At 42.5% G+C, this 9,245-nt stretch overlaps 1 pseudogene; it reads left to right on the top strand.

Moving 5' to 3' along the window:
• Window positions 1–7,423: 7,423 nt before the first annotated feature.
• Window positions 7,424–7,567, top strand: LOC145351249 (U1 spliceosomal RNA; annotated as a pseudogene).
• The last annotated feature ends 1,678 nt before the right edge of the window (window positions 7,568–9,245 follow it).

Raw genomic sequence — 9,245 nt, forward strand, 5'->3', positions numbered from 1 at the left:
TTTTAAATCTACTGCCTCTCAACCTATACCTATAACCTCTTGTTCTAGATTGCCCCATTAAAGGAAACATTTGGTCTACATTTTATAGAATCATAGAATCCCTACAGTGCTGGAAGAGGCTATTCGACCATTGAGACTGCACTGACAACAATCCCTCCCAGCCCTATCCCTGTAACCCCATGCATTTGCACTGCTAATCCCCTTGACATGAAGAAGCAAGTTAGCTTAACCTGCACATCTTGGGACTGTGGGAGGAACTGGAACACCTGGAGGAAACAGACACAGGGAGAACGTGCAAACTCTGCAGACAGTGACCCAAGGTTGGAAATGAACCCAAATCCCTGGCGCTGTGACGCAGCAGTGCTAACGTATCCTTTCGTATCCCTGTTAACCACTTTGCTGCCTGACAGGGAATTCATTTCTTGTTTCTTTTCTTTGTCTTTTCAAGTTTCATTCTCAATTTTGTTTTTCTACTGGGCACACTAATTCCCAGAATATTAGTAATCCCTTCTTTGGATTGAGCTCAATCCAAAGAAATCCAGTTTGGATCAATTCTCTATATATGTTGGTCCCAAAGTTCTGCATAGTATTCTGTACATTAATATTGATATGTTTTCATGTGGTTCCTTGAGCTTTCACCTTTTCTTTGTTTTTGCCTTTTTCCATTTTGCTTTTCTGCTGATTTGTTTCCAGCATTTCTACCTGCATTTATTTTGCCATCCAAGCTGCCTGTATTCTGGCTTTACCCTTCCTCCTGCTGTCTTAACTTGCAATCTTCCCTCACTGTTAACATCCATGAAAAGGCACTGTCCCCAGCACTGTTCAGGTTCAGCCATCACATTGGTACAGCTTACTCCAGAGTCAGAACTTTCCCCATTGCCCCAGACATCTGACTGACTTCCTCCCACATCTTTGAGCCTAGCTGTGCTCACCTGGCTGTCACTCGTAACCACAGAATCCCAATGGTGCAGAAGGAGGCCATTTGGTCCATCAGATTTATGCCGACTCTCCGAAAGAGCATCTCAGCCAGGTTCACCTCCACCCGCCCCATCCCCGCAATCCCTCACATCTACCATGGCCAAGCCACCTGATGTGCACATCTCTGGATACTAAGGGGCAATTTAGCATGGCCAATCCACCTAACCTACACACCTTTGGACAATGGGATGAAAGCCGGAGTCCCGGAGGAAACTGACACAAGCATTGGGAGAATGTGCAAACTCCACACAGACAGTTACTCGAGGCCGGAATCAAGCCCGAATTCCTGCACTGTGAGACAGCAGTGCTAAACACTGTGCCACCATGCCGCCCCCAATCCTCAGACAGTCATGGTCCAGTTTTTTAATCTGTCGCTTAACAGCTTTGTGCAGCTGCTGAATCCAATCCCTTCTCATATTGCCGATTCTGACATTAACCTTGACTTTAGACTGAACTTCCCGCCCTCTGCAACAGCTTCTGCACCTGCACTGTACAACCCTTTCCTTCATCAGGAACTGATGTCTGTTGGTACAGTACAGACTGTTCAATATTGAATCTCTCAGGCTGCCACTTTTCTACATATATCACTCGCTCCCTCGGGCAGTCACGTTTCCAGAGATATCATGGTCTTGTTTATACTCATCCCAAGTTGTCAGCTTGGAGCAAGTACTCAATGTTGAAAGCACATTTGGCAAGACCTCAAAGGATACCTGAATTTCCTTCCTACTCCTCTGATGGATAGTCATCCACCTGCAACCTTTATTCTCTCTCTCTCTCTCTCTCTCTGCCAGTGGGATAATCAACCCTTGGAGGCCTCTTTGGCTCCATTGTGTGATAGTGTCTCCTGCTGTTCCTTAAATTCAGTAACTTTCAGCTCAAGTAAATGCAGCTGGAGATATTTCTGGAATGTGTGTTGAACCTGGAAGCTCTAACAATCCAGGAATTCCCTCATTCAGCAAGATTTACACGGTGCGGGTCAGGACTGCCCTGTCAAATAAAACTTTTCAAACATTATCTAATGGCTACAAATCATTAGAAATGAAACTTAGAACACATGATGTAAAAGTCTAACTATTCACAATGCAATCTTAAGAGGCTGCCTTCAGGGAAGCTGAACTTCATGCAGAACTTAAATTTCAGCACACTTCAGATGTAATGGCAGTTGAAACTGAAATCTAAGCATCGATACTTAAAAACAAACCTTCAGTAGGTGCAGTTACGCCCCACTCTCTCTTATTTTATTACGTGACTTGTATCAAAATAATTATATATTGGCATGAGACATATCATAAATGTTACCATCAGCTATCATTTTACAAGTGGTAAGCAATGGCTTAATGTTTCCAGCAAACATCAATCCTTTGCATTTCACAAAGCAAGGCAATCCAAATTTTTGTCTTACGGTCTCCAATCTTCGGAATGTCTCTGTTACTCTCTTTCTACGTCTAATCTATTTTTGAACCTTACTTTTTTTTGTTTCCTTGCATTTCCATGCGATGCACAGATTCATGTCAAATGTTCTGGTGCAGCCATTTTTTTGGGTATCCCCAGTGGGAATTCCCTTTTGCTTCTGTTTTCTCAAGCGAGGTGAGGAGGGTCACTGCAGGTGAGGCTACAACCGAAGCAGATTTTGGCCACCTGCTGATACTCTTTCACCTACATTTACAAGCAAAGACTTGCTATTGCCTTGCGGAACTGCACACATACGATCAGGGTCAGCAGGCACACAGATGCTAAGCGCTGCTTTCTATTGCAAGGACACCTGCAGTTAACATGCACTATCCAGCTGCAGTTGTCAGAGGGCAGTAATCGTCCTCGATTCCTTTTCCGCTACCCTTTTTCCAGATATACTGCAGTGCTGTTTCTAAGGGAAAGATAGCCTGGTATGATAAGCAGGTCCATCAACTCAGTCACCTCATTATGCATTGCCTCCAGCTCAACAATCACTGAACAAGGGATTGGAGCATCATGTCAGTCCATCACTGGCTCATAGTCACAGTCACCAAGTCATAGAATCTTACAGCACAAAAAGAGGCCCTTTAGCCCATTGTGTCTGCATCAGCCATCTATTATCTTATCTGTACTTCAGAACCAAACTTTAGAACTGATTTCAATGCCTTAAAAGAGGTACATAAGAAATTCACTAATACGAAACCATGGATGATGACCTGATGAAAGATGAAGTTCAGAGACTAAGAATTATGACTGACAAAATCTCAAACTAAGTCTAATACTTATTCACTGTCATCCCAAATTCCAGGACTTGGTCTGTAGCGTTGTGTACTATGGTGTTTCAAGTGCTCATCAAAATGCTTCTTAAATATTGTGAGGGTTTCCATCTCAACCATACTTTGGTTGGACAAGGTTGGACAAAACCCCCCTCACAGTGCACAAGTGAATGCTAGGAACTTTGATGCCTCTTCCAAGTATTGGTTCCTACTGGAGACTGGCATGAGGAGCCAGAAGCAATGCTCCTTGAGCACATAAGTTCCCTGTGGTTCGATGGCAGGTTATCAATGTGTTGCTCCAGAATTTCTTGCAGGTGAACTCCATAATGTCCAGCTCATCTGTGAAGGGTGCTGTCTATTTGGTGAATGTCTCTATTAAACCTTGCCCTGCCTGGAAACCCATTCCTCCCACTGTGTATTACCTGTGTTTGTGTATCTCCGGCTTTGGGTTGTTAGTAAATCTGGGCCACAATCTCTGATTGAAGAAATTCAAGCAGAATCCCATCTCCCATCAGGCAAGGCTGAGGCTTAAGGCCTAAACCAGGAGTTTGAGCTTCGGTGTCACTAACCTCTTCTATTGTCAGTTATCATACTAGCTATTGGGTTTTGCCAGGCAAATTTTTAAACCGGAGAACTTGCGCTAAGGCTAAAATGTACATAAAATATTCTGACCCTTTATAAAGGCAATCAATATTTCCAATCCTTTTAATGCATCATATATCATTAAATGGACACTCTCATGTGGTTTCCTGACCTTCTCTGCTGAGTATTCAAGCCACGCTCAACATGGGTCGAGAGCTCAGCCAAAGTATAGGAATGTAGCCAGCTTTGCAAAAGCACCCCGGATCAGCTCATAAATGGTGTAGTGAAGTTTATTTCTTCGCCACAAGTAGGCTTACATTAACAATGCAATTAAGTTACTGTGAAAATGCCCTAGTCGCCACACTCCAGTGCCTGTTCGGGTACACTGAGGAAGAATTTAGCATGCACTTAACCAGCCCTTTTTTCAGACTTGTGGGAGGAAACTGGAGCACCTGGAGGAAACCCGCACAGACATGGGGAGAATGTACAGATTCCGCACAAACAGTGACCCAAGCCGGAAATCGAACCCAGGTTCCTGGTACTATGAGGCAGACCACTGTGCCACCATGATGGCTGCTCCTGATACACCACTCAACTGCAGACGTGAGCAGAAACCTTATGCTTTGCTTTCTATTATGGGCACCAGAATGAGAGATTTGTCTCTGGGGCAATTACGTATTTTGAGTTTGTTCACACTTAATTTTTTTAACAGCAAATATGACGCACCATATTTGCAACCAATTGTTATCATGAAAATGTAACACCAAAAAAGAAAGCCCAGACCAAAGCCTATTTGCGTATTGCTTTAAACTTATAGAGTAAATAATTTTTACATTGCACTTTCGTAATCTTTGGAGCATTTGCTTTGAGCCAACCATTATCATTATTGCTTGTGCTTTAAATTAGTCCGGCATTATCAATGCGATGACATCTTGAAGGTCAACTGAGCATTTCCTATCCACAATTGACTTCAAACGATGCATTTTTCTCTATTCAAATAAGCTGTGATTGGATTAACTCTAAATGCCGATTAAAAGAATATGTCAGATCCCAGCCTTCCCCCTATCTCTATTATTTAACTGCAGTTTTCGAGAATGCTATGAAGGCAGTGATGGATTAAAGTTTCTTTGGCTAAAAATCATTTTCTGTATCTGTAGTAACAATTTAATAAGTTCCTGAAAATATACTTTGCTTCCTTTCCAACGCTACAAGAAACAAATTGAAGTACAATGTGAAGACAAACCCAATTTATTTATTTATAGTACAGCTGAAGTGAGAAATATTTCTAGTGAAGAATACTGAACTCGTTCGAAGGGAAGGTGAGATTATCATTTGCTTTTGTGGACAGAAGTACTTTCTTGGAATTAGGTAAGTATTCTTCAACTGAAATCTAAATTTGATTTTACATTTTAAAAGACATTCACGTAAATAAGGAGTGAGCCAGGAGCAGCACTTGTTGATAACAATGATCATTGGGCATACATATGCATCACCTTAAAATTCTTCCAGATTAGCCGTTTTCTGATTTGTCATTGCTTACAAATCAATTTTGTTAACATATTAACACATGCTGCAAAGCGCTGCCACATGATGATTGCTCTGAATGAAGTTTAAACTCATCCCTCGTCCACCTGCGCCCCCAAATATGCTATTTTCATCAACTGTGTCAACAGGATTAGACGTCAATGTGGCAGCATCTCTTTTTGAGGATAGGCCGGGGTGGGGGGAGGCGGGGTGTGATGAGGAGGGTAGGTGGTGGGGGGAGGAGTGGTGAGTTGCCATGGAAGATTCACAGCAGAACGCCATTGAAAGAAACATCAGGAAAAATTGTAGTCTTAATGTTTCCACCGCTTAATTGTTTTAAATGCATTTAGGCAACATTTTGTGCCAATTTCAAACTCTTTGGGCTGGCTTTTCACTGAACCTGGTTGACTGGGGAGCCTTTTCAAAATGGTGGCTGGACCCCTATTTCCGGATCCTTTACCCTATTCTTGGTCTTCATGATTTTCTGGGGTGCATTTTAAGAATCAGGACTGATTAGGGTCTGAAGCATGTACCCTGAAATCCCAACCTTGCTGATTGCATTCCAGGATAGCTGGCCCTAATCCCCCGAACTCCCGAACTGGCTGTCTCCATTTCAGGATAGCTGGTCCTGGTCTTCCACAATTTTCCTGAAATTCGGCTGTCTTTTCTTTCACCATATATACAAACTATCCATTACAATTGTACTTTTCCATGAGCTATAGCTGTTTAACTGATTGCGTCTGGTCCTACTGAGCTTCAATATGCCCAGTCAAGGTTTTCCTAGCACATTTTCTTTGCCTGGCTCAGTGCATGAGGATGTTCTTTCCATGAGACGCACCTCCACTGTTTCGGAGACATGGGGTTCGTGATGTCCCTCTCCCACATTCTGTCTAATCTGGGCAGCATACTGGAATGTTGGAATTATCCAAAGATTTACATACTTTGGGGTAAAATGAACTTTATTTGATTTATTCTCTCATTTCACTAGAGTTGAAGGAAAAAGGTCAGATAAGGCACCCATGTGGAAAGTGCTTTCAAGAGCCTCTCCTTGAAAAAAGCCATTTCCAATCTTACCTTGGAGGGGGCAAGCTGGAGCCTTGATTTTGCCATTTGAAGGTGATGATCGAAACATTATGTTTCAAAGCAAGGTCAGCAAGCACTCTTCTCATGTAGATACCCAGAGATTTCAGTTTTGAACTCCTCACCAAAGGATATGGGTAGTGCTTTTAGGAACTGTAACAATCTTTTCTTTTACCGGGCTATCCTGCTAACTAAGGCTTGTAGTTGTTTAGTTGAGCAAGTATTGCTTTGAGGCTGTAAATTGAGTTCCATTTATACAACAAAATTCCAAGTGATACAATCACAGCCAACAAGAGATAAGTAAAGATATAGCTACAAAGACTTCGAGTAAGCACTTAGGCCCTGATTTTTGTTCCCAGGTCACATGCAGAGACAAGTAAATTCCCATCTCTGCGAACCTGACCTTTAAAAGTAGTCAGCTGAAGTTCTGATTACTGTTCCACATGGGCGAGATTTGAAATTGGGCCTGCTGTCCCCAGAATGTGACACATCATGCCAATACATTGCTGTCACCCTTTGCACCTACCTCTTCCACACCAACGCACCTAGTATGCTTTGACAGTTCTTTGACAGCTTTGGCGGTTCTTTGACAGTTTTGAGAATTCCAATATGTTTTTGAACTGCTTACACACAATCATGTTTAATTATAACAATTCTAAAGGGTATCATACCTCTCCCAATGGTGTCCTGAGACCATACTGAAAGGGGTACCTTACTCTTCCAAAAGGCTACCTTTGATATCCAAATGAATTCATCAAGTTCAGACCTGCTATTACTTGGCAATATTTGCATACTCTGGGTTTCACCCTCATGGCCCACTGAAACCCTACTCCAGTGGCGAGAGCTGTTTTTTTAAGTGGCCCACTGCTGCTGTAGACATGAACTCTGGCCTGACTCCAGTCCTACCCTTGTCAAAGTAAGAAGTATCTTGTTTGGATGTGGCACTTTGTATTTTTGGGCTCATCCACCAATTTTGCCATGATGGAGAGGCTCTGTTGTGGCAAAAGTCTGGCCCTTGGAACTCTTTTAGTTCACTTATCTGGCAGGGGAGAGTCAATGTTCAGGAAGATTATTCTCCCAGGGTGAAGCTATCCCATTGCACTCTGGGTGTGCTGGCGCTCACTTTTCCCCAAATGTGGGATACCCGACTGCAGAATTTGTGGTGGAGGGGCCTGCACTTGCATTTTGAGGGCGGCTTGGTAGCACAGTGCTTAGCACTGCTGCTTCGGTGTTAGGAACCTGGGTTCAATTCCAGCCTGAAGTGTGGAGTTTGCACGTTCTCCCTGTGTCTGTGTGGGTTTTCTCCAGGTGCTCTGGTTTACTCCCACAGTACAAAGGTGTGCGGGTTAGGTGGATTAGCCGTGGTAAGTGTACAAGGTTACGGGGATATGGCGGAGATTGGCCCGGGGTCACATGGTCTTTTGGAGAGTCGGTGCAGATTTGATGGGTTGAATGGCCTCCTTCAGCGCTCCAGGGATTCTGTAGTTCTATGGTTCAGTGGATTTAAATTTATGATATTTACATAGAGTAATCTTAAACTGCATCAAAGTACTTAACATAGTTTAAAGTGGATTTATTTGTTTCACAAGTAGTTTTACATCAACACTGCAATGAAGTTACCGTGAAAATCCCCTAGTTGCCAGACTCTGGTGCCTGTCCAGGTACACTAAGGAAGAATTTAGCATGGCCAATGCACCTAACCAGAAGTCTTTCGGGCTGTGGGAGGAAACTGGAACACCCGAAGGAAACCCACGCAGACAGGGGAGAACATGCTGACTCAGCACAGACAGTGACCTAATGTCAGGAATCAAACCTGGATCCCTGGCATCGTGAGGCAGCAGTGCTAACCACTGTGCCACAGTTGGGGAACCAATGTCAACTGCACATGCATTGCAGTTTAAATATTGTAGAACAACTTTGGGATTTATCTGTCCATCACTAAACATTGAGTTCCTTTCTCCGAAATTGTTTTTTCGCTGTCTCTCCTCTCTCAATGATACTGTAGGCTTTAGCTGACAGCTAATATCACCTAGATTTGTCTGACGGCCAAGGTTCCATTCAAATGTCAGAAAGTTCTTGGTCACATGAGGCTTTACATCATCAAACATGATATAGGACCCCAGGTGCCAAGTCTCCAGACCCCCTTGTGACCTACTCTAAACACTCATGTGACCCTCCGAAGGTCAATTTCCCTTTATTTATGACAAGTAAATAAAAGTGCTTGCCAGAAATAATAAAGGGAGCCTGAACTTGTAGCTGAGATGGTTCAAATTTGGCAAAACTTAAGTTTCCCCAAATTAACCCATTTTGGACCAAGCCATTGTAATTGCAAATGATATTTGGTGAAGGGATATTTCTTAACTTCAAAATTAATAGCATTCTAGATCGCAAATTTTATCATGAACTTGTAGTTCTTCTCGACACTGAGTAGATGCTCGGTGAGGGGCAGAAGGATTTTCCACATTGAGAAGAGAGCCTATGATTAACTAAATAACGCTTTGCATGATTATGTGAAATGTGGAAAATCATTTCATTTAAATCACTGATTGAATGATATCATTTTGCACATTTCACCTAATTGGGTGTTGTGAAATGTCTTACCTTTAAAACTGATTAAAATGGCCTTTATCAGGATGTTTTCAGAATAAACCCAGCCAATTTAAAATTCCTGTTTTTCTGGGGTATATTCGGCATGTCCCATGAAGTTGAGCTATGAATGCAGTTAGGCAGATGATGTTATTAGGGAATAACTATATTGTGTTGAATCTATTACAAAAACTGATCAATCTGTTTATATTTCCCTCTCATTCATCACATTAGGAAATATTCTTTAGATTATTGATTGACATTCCA

Source organism: Carcharhinus amblyrhynchos, chromosome 12 (assembly GCF_965287045.1).
Source record: "Carcharhinus amblyrhynchos chromosome 12, sCarAmb.v2.hapA, whole genome shotgun sequence".
Classification (NCBI taxonomy): domain Eukaryota; kingdom Metazoa; phylum Chordata; class Chondrichthyes; order Carcharhiniformes; family Carcharhinidae; genus Carcharhinus; species Carcharhinus amblyrhynchos.